An 11,734-nucleotide genomic window follows, 5' to 3' on the forward strand; every position below is an offset into this window, starting at 1 on the left:
AATGCCTGCTGGGATTCCAAAGAAAAGAGAAAACAATTTTTAAACCAGTGTGGGGATTAAGCAGGAAGGCAGGGTGGTGGTTTTAGGACACTTAGCTGCTGCGAATGAGATTAATGTCCTCAGACAGAGACAACTGCTGCAATGTGTTGCACTTTTTTCAGATGGACAAAACTTGCCCATAATCCTTAATGGATCAGTAAGCCCATCCTTATCACTCAGACAAACTGTTTAAGCCGTTTGACACGACCAGTATGTATGCAGGGTACTTTGTTTTCTCCAGAACAAAACCAAAACAAGCCCTTTATTATAAACCTGAATGCAGACAGACAGCCGTCCTCTTTCTGCAGGGTTACATGGGATGTCAACTGGTTTGGGCTGAGATTTACAAAAAAAAGCAACAACTTAAATTCAAATGATGTAATTGTGTATTTTTTATAAGCAAACAAAAAAAAAGCTTTTTATGATTGGTACATGTACTCATCTAACTCTCCCCCTTTTACAACATGTTTCAGGCTGGGCCACGTGGCCCTACAGCTCACATACATTTGACAAATGTGCTTTAAGTCAAAGCAACAGCAGGTTTCTAACATGATGTGGAAATCTAAACTTTTAGTTTTAGTTTTCAGACATTAGCTCAGGTCACATAGTGTATATTTGTTGTGTGCTGTTGATCCTTTTCATGTTTTCTGCTCGAGCCACTTGGAAAAGTCTGCAGAGAGACTGAAGTGAGGAAAGTGATCAGACTCAGGGAGCTTAGATTAAGTTACATGACGTGCACCTCGCCACAGGAATAACCTGCAACACTTTACTGTTGAACTTAATATCATCCTACTCTTTGTGGTTGTTGTAAATGGTAATGAAGTGTATATGAGGATTTTATAGAAACAAAAGAGATCGGGAACTTTCCTAATGAACTCATTTCAGCTCAACATCCACTTACTGGCTTTTGTTTTTTAGATTTCAACTGCATCTTCATCACCAAATGCACTTAGGACGGGTGTCCCCATATGACCTACAGTAAATGGCTGTACTGTACTTTGCATTGGCTGCAAATCCAACATGAGCTGATAAATATTAAATAAATTCACAGCTTCCTCCCTCCACACCTTCTCTTGTGGCATGTATATTTATGCATGCACCATATAAAATGCTGTTTAACAATTCTGACACTGCTATAGGTGATTTCACTTGATATTTGATGGTCAGAATGATGGCTTGTGGTATTTAGATGGCCAGAAAAAGTGAAAGCAACCCCCACTGATTTATTAGTGTACACAGGAGTAGATTAAATATCTTGACTATTTTTAAAACCATCATTTAGACCATCGTGTTGGTAGACAAAAGATACATATAAAAAGTTAGACAAATAACAAATGTTTGTCTCTTTCAGTTTACTTTATTATTCTATTTTTTACTGTGTTATTCTATTATATTTTAATGCACTTTTTGAGGGTTGACTTGCCTGATTCATTTCTAAGTTCCTGCCTACAGCTGGGAGGGCAGGTTACATTTTACACTATAATTTTGAAGTTGTCACCAAAATGATGCCAAAATTTAGCTGACTATGATTACCATCCACTTCTGTGCACCTCATTTTATTGTATTAATTTTTAGATTTATAATAACCTGTGTGTTGATGTGGTTCCTTCCCTTTGTCTGTTCCTCTTGAGCACAGAGCTGTAATAAGGAAAAGCAATGTCCCTCTGGGATTAATAAAGTTCTTTGATTATTATTAGGTTTTATTGATGCTACAGGATCATATTTTCTAGATTTCAGAGGATGCTGTCGTCAACATACTGTGTGGTAGGTGTGTTGTCATGTGGCACCAGAGGCAAAAATCAACACATCTGGCATTTAAGCTAAGGTCACCAATGAGCCAGGCTCTCCAAACGTGTTATATTGTGTCACCACATCAGTGTATCTGATTACTGCACCCCTCAGTACCAAACCATCACCTGCACTGTAAAAAGTACAAGGCTTTCCATTCTTTATCGTTTTAGTTAAACTACATAAGAAGAGGAAACACTGCAGTCATTGATAATGTCTCTTATTTATCACTCATCTGCTAAAGAGAGAATTAATTTGGATATTACTTATGAATATGAAACTTTGACTTTATGAGTGTGGGCTATAAACAGTGCCTTTTCAGAGAAATGTATCAAACTTGTGGACATTAAGTGCTGCATAAATCTAACTTAGAAATAAAATTAAACTGATGGATCACTTCAAAGTAAAGTGAGGGACTTGTTCAGCTTAACAGACTCATTCAGTGCCACTTCACCTCAGCCATTAAATGCACAAGACAGTTTCTGAATTTTAACTTTCTGATTCTTGTGATTTTGTTGCAGCAATAACTAAAAAGTAAAAAACAACCTTCAGTTGCTGTTGGAAATCATCATGCTGCAGATCAGTGTGCGTCCTGTGGAGGGCGCTCTGCGCCTGCTCTGGATGTCAATACGATAGCAGAGCAGCAGCAGGCGTCCGCTGAACCCGAGCTGCATCAGAGAAAATTACATTCAACTGATGAATCTAATGCATCTGTCAGACAGGAGCAGACACGACTGTACAGCACGTGGCCACATAATAATTCTTATTATTAGAATTAATATTCCAACATAACTCTGCTCATTTGTTTCAGTTCTTCTCCTCACATGTACCAAATCATTAAAATATATTACATTAAAACTGTAATGAGCAAGTATTTGTAGTTTTGTGCATTTATTAAAAATGTATTTTTCAGTTAAATTGTGCAGTGACAAATACGAGAATGGTGAGAGAGAAAAACACGCAAACATTTAAAGAATCCTGTTCAGATCCTTGTTTTCATCGGTCAGCACTGAGCATTACAGGTCGACCTGTTACAGAATGAATTACTGCAACTGTTCGGTTTAATTTAGAATGCTTTTTTAAAGTGATTATTGTATATGAATTTACTCTAAACTCAGAGAGCTGGCAGAAAACAGATGGAGGGACATGACAACAAAGTGGCCAGACTGGAGATACTGCACTTACATGGTCGGCATATGGATTCTCTTTAAGTTGTGTTTTTAATTTGACATATTCGGTGCTTTTGCAGGTAAAAAAATATTCCACCAAATCCATACGATCACTGTGCATCACTGCAAGAACATGTGAGCGAGCAGCCAGGTGATTCACACACAGTAAATCAGACACAAGTTGTTGTTACTTGCTGTTTCACTGTGTGGCCACAACAAAAGACTCACAGCTGCAGAGCAATGAATCAGAGACCACATTGAGAGGAAAATTAAGTCTCTATTTCCCTCTAAAGGCAGCAGGTGGCGCTATGGTATCTCTGTGTGGGTCCTACAGAGGACGCCCTGCATGAGCTTAAGTGCATGAGACCCCAAAACTGACTCCTGCATCAGGCCAATAATAAATAACACACCGACTGAGGGCTGTTTCATCTGGTATGATTTATTAAAGGTTAGTGCATTAGCTCAGGGTAAGAACTGAAGTTAGGATTAAGGTAATGACAGGTTTGGGACCCCTGGGCGATGAAAAATGGATACGTGGATGGACCAACACATAAACAGATAGATCTCGGATGATAGATAATTCACAGTTGGATTAAACCAGACTGAGATATAAGGTGAAGCCTTCTTGTAAGTGGGCTTTTTAGAGAAGATTTTTCTCATGGGATTCGCTCCAAACCTGCTGCCAGGAAGCTCTCAAGCTGGTGGCATGTTGCTCTGAGGGTCATCACTGTCATCATATGCAGCCTGGTATTAGGATGGATGCTGCCTGATCACATCGAGATAATGGGTTTCCTATCTCCTGGCGTCAGGGAGGAGGTGGATGATGGGTCAGAGAAGCTCTCTGCCGACGATTCTCTTCATTTCATCTCTCTTTTCCATAAACATCTCAACTCAGCCTGCTGTGAACAAAGTGAGACACTTTGTTCACAGCAGAAGGGAGAAAGCACAGAGAGACAGTGGGGGTGGTCAGTCCTCAGCCTGCCGCGTCAGGAGAGGTCACACTGGATCTGTTTCTGCCTGCTGTGCTCTTCATTCCAGGATCTATCGCTATACAATATAAACTGAGGGTGAACAGTAACGAAGGACACAGAATTTGTACCTTCTGTTGTTTGAATATACTGTACCTCTGTCCTGTTACAGTATTTTATAGTAAATTTTTACTTAAGGACAAAAGTAGCAGAAAAGTAAAGTAACACAAGTTAAAATAAAATGTGCTCAAAAAGTAAAATACTGGTACTTTAATATTGGTATAAAAGAGCGCTGTACCTGTGAGCAGCGTGTTAATGTTGCAGCAAGTGGTGCAGACTCCCAGACAAACAGCTCCTATACTGATATTTTATTAAGTGCTAAACTTATCAGTGCAAATAAATCTAGTGGAATCAAAAGAATATTTTCTTCTGAAGTACAGCAGGAGTATGAGTACAATATAAAGATACTGTCATTTCTCAAAACACTGACACCAATCGCATATGGGCTGAGCACCTTTGGCCTGTTCATGGCAGCCTTATTCACACTAGGTAACGCAGGTCAGAGATTAAACATGTGCTTCACATAGCTTGTGTTGTTGAAAAAGACTGTAGAAAAAAGCCCTGTGCGTAAAAGTACATGTACCACAGTGTAAAGCCTGTGCAATAAACAGCCCCACAATCAAGACTATACTCAAAATGAGTAGAGTATGAAGAACATATTTTGCTTCAAGGGGAACTCCAGTGATTTACCAAAGCTGAGAGAGCTGTAAGAGACAGAAAGGTCAGAAAGCAACAGAGGTTTCCTTACTATGCATCAAACTAGAAACACCTGGATCCTACATTTCCCATGAAGCAACTTTCATCACAGCCTCCCTGCCAGGTGAATGCTGCGCCTCTGGTTTCTAACAAAAGCTCTCTGTTAAAAATGAGCAGACTCCGCAACAGAGCAGAGAAAACTCTGATGAGATCATGAATTTCCCTTATTTACTTAAATCAAAACAACCTTGTCAGTAAGACCCTTACTACAAGGACCAGAGGTTTGAGCCATATCTGTTTGCTGTTTGGTTTCCAGGGCTGTGGTTGAGTTGCCATCACATGACCTGGAGTTTTTGTCATGCGATAACAGGTGGTCATTGCAGGCCTGCCATTTCTGATCGGAGGAAACGGCTAACACCTTTAAAAAACAAAGTTTCCGTCAAAGTATTTGTGAAGTCAACACTGAACCTCTGAGCTCAGTGTTCCATCCTTTATTATTAGTTTTCACTTTTAAAATACAGACAGTCATTTCTAGAAAACACTTGAAACAGGCTGACATACACCACAGCCTGGACAAAGCTCGTCATCTGGTAAGCCCCCCGATCGGACCTCTGCCCAACCAAACCCTGCAGAATGATTCACCTAGGAGATGGGGTGGGGGGTGACTGAGCAAACCATGGAGGGGAGTGGACATCTCAAGGTTAAAGGCAGAGTGGTGAATTGGGGTGGAAGCCGACTAATGAGTTTTTCCGTTCTCTCCCTGCCCCGAACCAGTGGCATCACCTCGCCGTCCTGTCAATCCCCCCCCACCATCCAACCAGCCCACCCGTCTCCTTCCCCTCCCATCCGTCTCTTGTCCCACCTTTACTGCAGAGAGAGAAAAAAAACTGTTTATTTCTGAACAGGCTTCTTAATCTATTTGGACTGGGCGTAATAGGACATTTGCATGGCGAGCACAGCGAGGTGTCAGCGATAACCACGGGGTTGTGACATCCCCCCCGAAATATGCTGAGCTTTCGCTAACCTCTCATCAAACACGCTGATCTTTATGGACTGTATCATATTGTGCCGTAATGTGCTTTATTGTCCACAGAATAAGCTTTTCTTAAAGGTAATTGGAAAGCGGGAAATGGCCGCTATCGGCGGACTTTTTAAATACATTATTTCTGAAATGTGGCTTGTGTAATGACCCTGTCGGTGTAAAACGTGAGATTTATCTTGGCAGCAGAAACTGATCCATTTCACCTTTGTCTAATGGAAATTTTTATCAAGTATTATCTGTTTATGTAAATGAGTGTGGCCCCTGGAATGGAGGGGATAAAAGGAAGTCTGGGGGGGAGCAGTTAATCTAGGGCCTCTTGACGTGTCAGTCTGGACATAATGCATACAGGATTCATCTCTGTGGGGGTGGTGTGTGTGCCTGTACTTCTATCTTAGTGAGAACCAGGCTGACTTGTACTCCTTAGCAGTGAAGACATTTTGGACAGTCCTCAGTGCTCTACAGCGCCGTCTTAGGCTCAGGACGTGGGTTTAGGGTTAGTGAATGTAGGATCAGTAGGAATGAGACACACAAGTCAAACAGTTTTACTAAATAAAACTATTTAGTAAAACTGTTTACTATTTATTTTACTAAATAAAACCATTTAGTAAAACTGGGATAACTTTGCTAAGAGACTGGATGCAAACCATAATTGATGCCATGCACATTGTACATTCAACACGTCCAGAACAACTTCTGCTTTAAGACTTGTTGAGGTGGTTTTGATAAGAATGAGCCCAGAGGATATTTGCTAAACAGCTTAAACTTAGGGTCAATAGTTTTCAGTATTTAAAGCTGCATTATCTGAGATTTTACACACGGTTTGATAAATAAAATGAAAATGGGACAGGACATGGTGTCTCCCAGCTGCACCCCCCTCCATGACCCTCTGCTACCTCCTGTTGTTATTCCAGCTTCTCCACCCTGTGTTGTCAAAGTACGGTCTGTAAATTAGCCCCGCCTGCTGCCTAGCCAAAGTTAGAAGAAGGGTTTTTCCAGCTGCCAGTATGTTGATGTCCGAGTGACGTCCTATTAGCTGGATGTGAGCTGTGGGTCAAAGGTTGTGGCATAGGCCTTTGCAATAAATGTATCGGCTGTTTAGGCTTGATAAAATTATGCCTGGTGCAGGACTGACTGCAATACTGCCGCAGAGCCAGGCCTCGTTGGTCAGCTAACAGAAGCTTCGGACTGGTGGCTGTAGTCAGATTCAGTGTTGTATACTCGGGAATGTTTTGGACCTGATAATAAAAGTCCTGACTAAGTCTTGCTATAGACTCCTACTTACAATATCAAAGAGTAAAAATAAGTTTCAAATGATTTGCACAGCAACTAAAGACATATTTCATGTATAGAAATACAAAAGCATGTCAATGAAATATTATTATGTAAAAAAAGTGTTCACAACAATGCATGTGCTGAGCTAGTGTTATTTCTGGCCCCATAATGTCTATTCATCACAGAAGCTCTTAACATATTTCCATATCATAAAACGTTTCACAGACAGCTCAGTTATGTGCAGCATTATACGGTAACTCAGACATTTGGGCATGTCAGCTGCAGAATAAATGGCACATTTTGGATCACAGGCTGCACAGCATGAAAAATGAATCAATAGTGTGGAAGCTGTGTGTAGTGGCGGTGGGCTCCAGTCACTTAGACGAAGGGCTGTAAAGACTGACAAGGCCCCCCTCACTTGTGTTTTCATTGCAGTGGAAGCTTTTGATGTTTTATGGGAGAGGCCTTGCCTTGTTGCCGGTGTCGTTGCTGTGACAGCAGCGCAACAGTCTTGAAATACAGCTGGTGGGGGGGGCTGGGGCGGTTGTGGAGTTTCTCCACAGAGGGCAGCAAATGGAGCTTCACCAGGAGCCTGTGGTCCCCCAGTAGCCCCCCGCTGTCATCTGCTATCCTGACAGGCAGACAGAGAGGGAGAGTCAGCCAGGCTAAGTGACAGGCACCCTAGTGTGACCCAGTCCACCACAAAGAAGGCTTCATCACTGTCTTAAAAGTCCTGATGTTCGCAGGCCACAGACTGAGAAGATCGGGTCTGAGCCCTGGCTAACCTTAGCCCGTGGCCCCACTGCTGATCAAACAGTGCCTGTGATGCATGGCAGCGGCCAGAGTTCAGCTACAGCAGGGTGAAAAAGGGAGCAGACAAAGAGAGAGCCACTGTAATACAGAGGATGATGCACGGTATCAAGCACAATGCTACCGAACCAAAAGCTGCACTCATGTTTTCAGCTACAGCAAAACCTCAGTCACATTTTGGTAAATTCAATCATTTTAATATATTTTCTTAGATTAGTGTGCATACCCTTTTGTTTTTGGTCAGAGAAAACATTTTATACATTTGAAAGGACAGACAGTTGAAAAACCTGACACGTCTGTACAGTAGCACAGACATGTCAGACAAGGCTCTGCATGATGTAGATGACAAAGAAGTAACCACTGGCTACTGGGAAAGTTACTGTGAAGGTTCTGACAAAGTCTCGGAGTAGCTGCGTTGACTACAGGACAACAGCAGTACTGATAGTTTAACAAACTCACAAAGTACAGCCAGCAGACAGTTAGTGGCTGAAATTTTTTGCCCTTCTTGATTCATGGACCTTCTTTGTGTGTTGGCTCCAACATACTCTAGGAAAAACAAAACCCCAAACCCATCCACTTTGCCAGGACCACCTTGTAAAAGTGGGTTAGGTCTCAATGGGCCAATTTCTTCCTGGTTAAGCTAAATAATAAAAAAAAAGAGCATTTCCCTGACACAGCTGCAGTAAATAAGTAATAATGAAAATAGTACGCTAGTAGCCCCCCTAAATTTGGGGTCTTCAGCTGGTTGTAGGTCTCCTATGCGACTTCGATGCTCCTCGGTTGACTTTGAGGTAAAGAGTTGCCTGTGTCAGGATTTCTTAGCATCTCCTGCCCTGACGCCTCATGGTGATCAACCACGGGGATGTATGTGAGATCTTCTACTTCTGTAAAGGCAGGAAAGTGCTATTCCAGCCAGTTCAGCCCTGTATCTGTCCCTGTGAGACTCAAGTGGAGACCATTACATCCTCCCCTCTGGTACTTCTGGGACTTTTAACTTCTCACAGAATTCACAGTTCCAAGGTCAGCCATGAGCTTCAGTACCTTGCTATGGTCCCCAGCGAGAGCCAAAGCACATACGAGGCCACTGAGCCCTCAGACACTTCCCACTCCCTCCATCCGTGACTCCTGGTATACTGGGGTCTATGTGTAAATCTAACGAGGTTTTAAACTGCCCCCAAGCATTAAAGATGGATCCTGTTGGCAGCAAATGGAGCATCTCCCTGCTGTCTAGAGGCCCAGACAGATGCTCCTCCGGGCGGAGAGGGAGATTTGTTTTTGCCTCAGGAGGAAGTCGATGTCTATGACCGTCTGGAACCTTTTTGGAAGATCTGTGAAGGCATCAAGTCATAATATTGTTGCATGAAACTGGAGCAGCAGTCCAATAAGGACAGGCTGTCTTGTTAACACTGGTTTATACTGAAGCAGGTTGTACTGTTAAGGTCAAAACTGTTTTTTCCCTTTGGATTGGAGACCTGCTGTGAGGAAGTACCATCAAGAACATGTAGATGCTGTACATCAATAATAATAATAAGACTAAGAAGAAACAGAAGAAGAAGAAGCAGGAAGAAGGCGAACGATGATGATGGGGGGGTGGTTGCTGTTTCATCCTTACTTGTTCTGTGATGATTAGTAGCTCACTGACATGGTGACTTATGATTCTTTTCTTCTTTTGCAGTTCTACTCTACATCTTTCGGGGTGTCACAGATTTACATGCCTGATGATGAAGTTGTTAAAGCATCTGACTCATGATCATCTTGGAAAATTAAGTGGAATTCACTGTTTGTGGCCACAACAGCTGCTGTCCTGCAAACATTACATAGTCTTGCTTTGAATTGTTGAAAGCCTCTTGATTAGCAAATGGACATTTTCTGATGATGTGCAAATGTGGTTCAATGGCATGATCTGATCTTCATCATTTATATTTATATTTGCCTTTTCATGATGCATGTTAACTTTTTTGGACGAAGCCTCATCTGTGTAACGTTCAACCTAAAAATAGTTTTTAGGATATTTTAATTTTCTGCTGTGGAACTCAGAGATGCTCACTAGCCAACCTTTGCATTTTGTAATCCATCAATCAATTAGTCAAAAACTATTTATATAGGACCTTTGAAGTCTAATCCAATCAAAGCACTTTATAAAACACTGACAACTAAATGGACTGGGAGATGAATGCACACCTAAAACCTAATCAAAATAAAAAAATATAAATATAAAATAGCCAAAAATAAAATATACAGAATATATAATATAAAACTCTAACTATAATAATATTATAAAATAGATTCAAATCGAATTCTAGACACTATGTAAAAGCCAGGCTAAACAGAAGGGTTTCGGAAGCTGATGCTCTGACATAACGACTAAAAGCAGCATGACAACATTTTTTGTTCTGATGTTTGGAACAGCTAAGAACCAGAGAAGCTTTAAAAATATATTTCTGATACATAGTCTGGTGCACGCCCATGTAGTGACTTACAGATTAATAACATCAGTGCAGAAACTAACAGGTAATCAATGTAAAGCCTTTACAATCGGTGTATTATTACTATTATTACTGATGTAACACTCTCTCCTTCTGGTCGCATTCAGCATGCGCACAGTACAATTGTGGAATGATTGTGGCTGATTTATTATTATATTTATTACCGGAGAGGAAAGCATCACAGTCATGTAGCCGGGTAGGTTTAAAGTGTGCTCGAAGTCGCTCGAAGAGGGAAAAGGCCTTACTTCAGAGATGTTCTTCAAATGAAAAGAGCCCTAGTGGTGAACCTGCTTCGCTTCTTCCAGTGCGTCTTTATGGAAAAACCACATCAACAACAAACAGAGCGCCACAGAAATTAAGTGTGCTCTCTCTCCACCAATGAGGAACAGCTGCTTGTGGTGTCGTTGCAGGAGGACTAACCATATGAGCTCTGGCGTTCCCCTCCCCACACTTATTACATTACCATGCGCTCAGCGGTAAGGGCGCTGCTGAATCATAGACAGCTATTACTTTGAGTGTATGTGGGGTGTCTGACTGTGTGTATGTTTGGGAGGAGGTCCCTGACTCCCTGGCACCCCCCCCCCCACACACACACACACACACACAGAGTCCAGCCTCGTGCACCCAGTGTCAGAGCTGTCTCCTGTCAGTAATTTGTTGCTAATCAGCTGTCAGCTCACAGGCGATGATGAGGTGATCATCGTGGGCGGTGGAAGGTAATGGCCTTAAAAGTCACAGAGTCAATGTCAATGGGATCACTCGGATTCAATCAGGGGCAGCCCGATGAAAGATGGCGCCCACTGACATTACCACTCATTTTGAGCCCAAGCATCTGGGCCCTAGTAAATAACCATCAGTGGGTGGGTCTGGGGGACAGGTCATTAGCCCTGAGAAAAATAAATATCTTCTCTCTCGTGAAGGCTGCAAGTCATTTAGCACAGACTAGGAAATTTCACCCTAGATTAAGTATGATGAGCCAATATCAGTCAGAGGAGAGGCCATACTGCGCGGGGGGCCCTGATGAGACGCAGGGAAAATTTATATGTGGTCTCAGCAATGTAATATGATTTTAAAGGCAAGGTAGCGTGTTGGCAGAGGCCTGGAAGGAGGGACATGTGAAACTAGAGTTTGACTGATGAGGGGTTTTAAGTGCTGATGTCTTTGGGTCGAAGGTGCTGATCACTGGCTCTCGCTGACGATAGTTTGGCTCTTTAACTAAAGAATTCATTGTTTTCTATAGAATGTTGGAAAAAAGGTTCTGAAACAACAAACGTATTAAGCAATACTGGTTTTGTTTAAAGACTTAATTATATGTTTTAAAAAATGTAATCAATGAAACAGTTGTTGAAAAGTCTAGGTTTTGATTTACAGAAGTGCCCAGGGTGAAACCGCCATCGGTTCAGA

The sequence above is a fragment of the Monopterus albus genome, unplaced genomic scaffold (assembly GCF_001952655.1).
Source record: "Monopterus albus unplaced genomic scaffold, M_albus_1.0 scaffold26.1, whole genome shotgun sequence".
Lineage (NCBI taxonomy): Eukaryota > Metazoa > Chordata > Actinopteri > Synbranchiformes > Synbranchidae > Monopterus > Monopterus albus.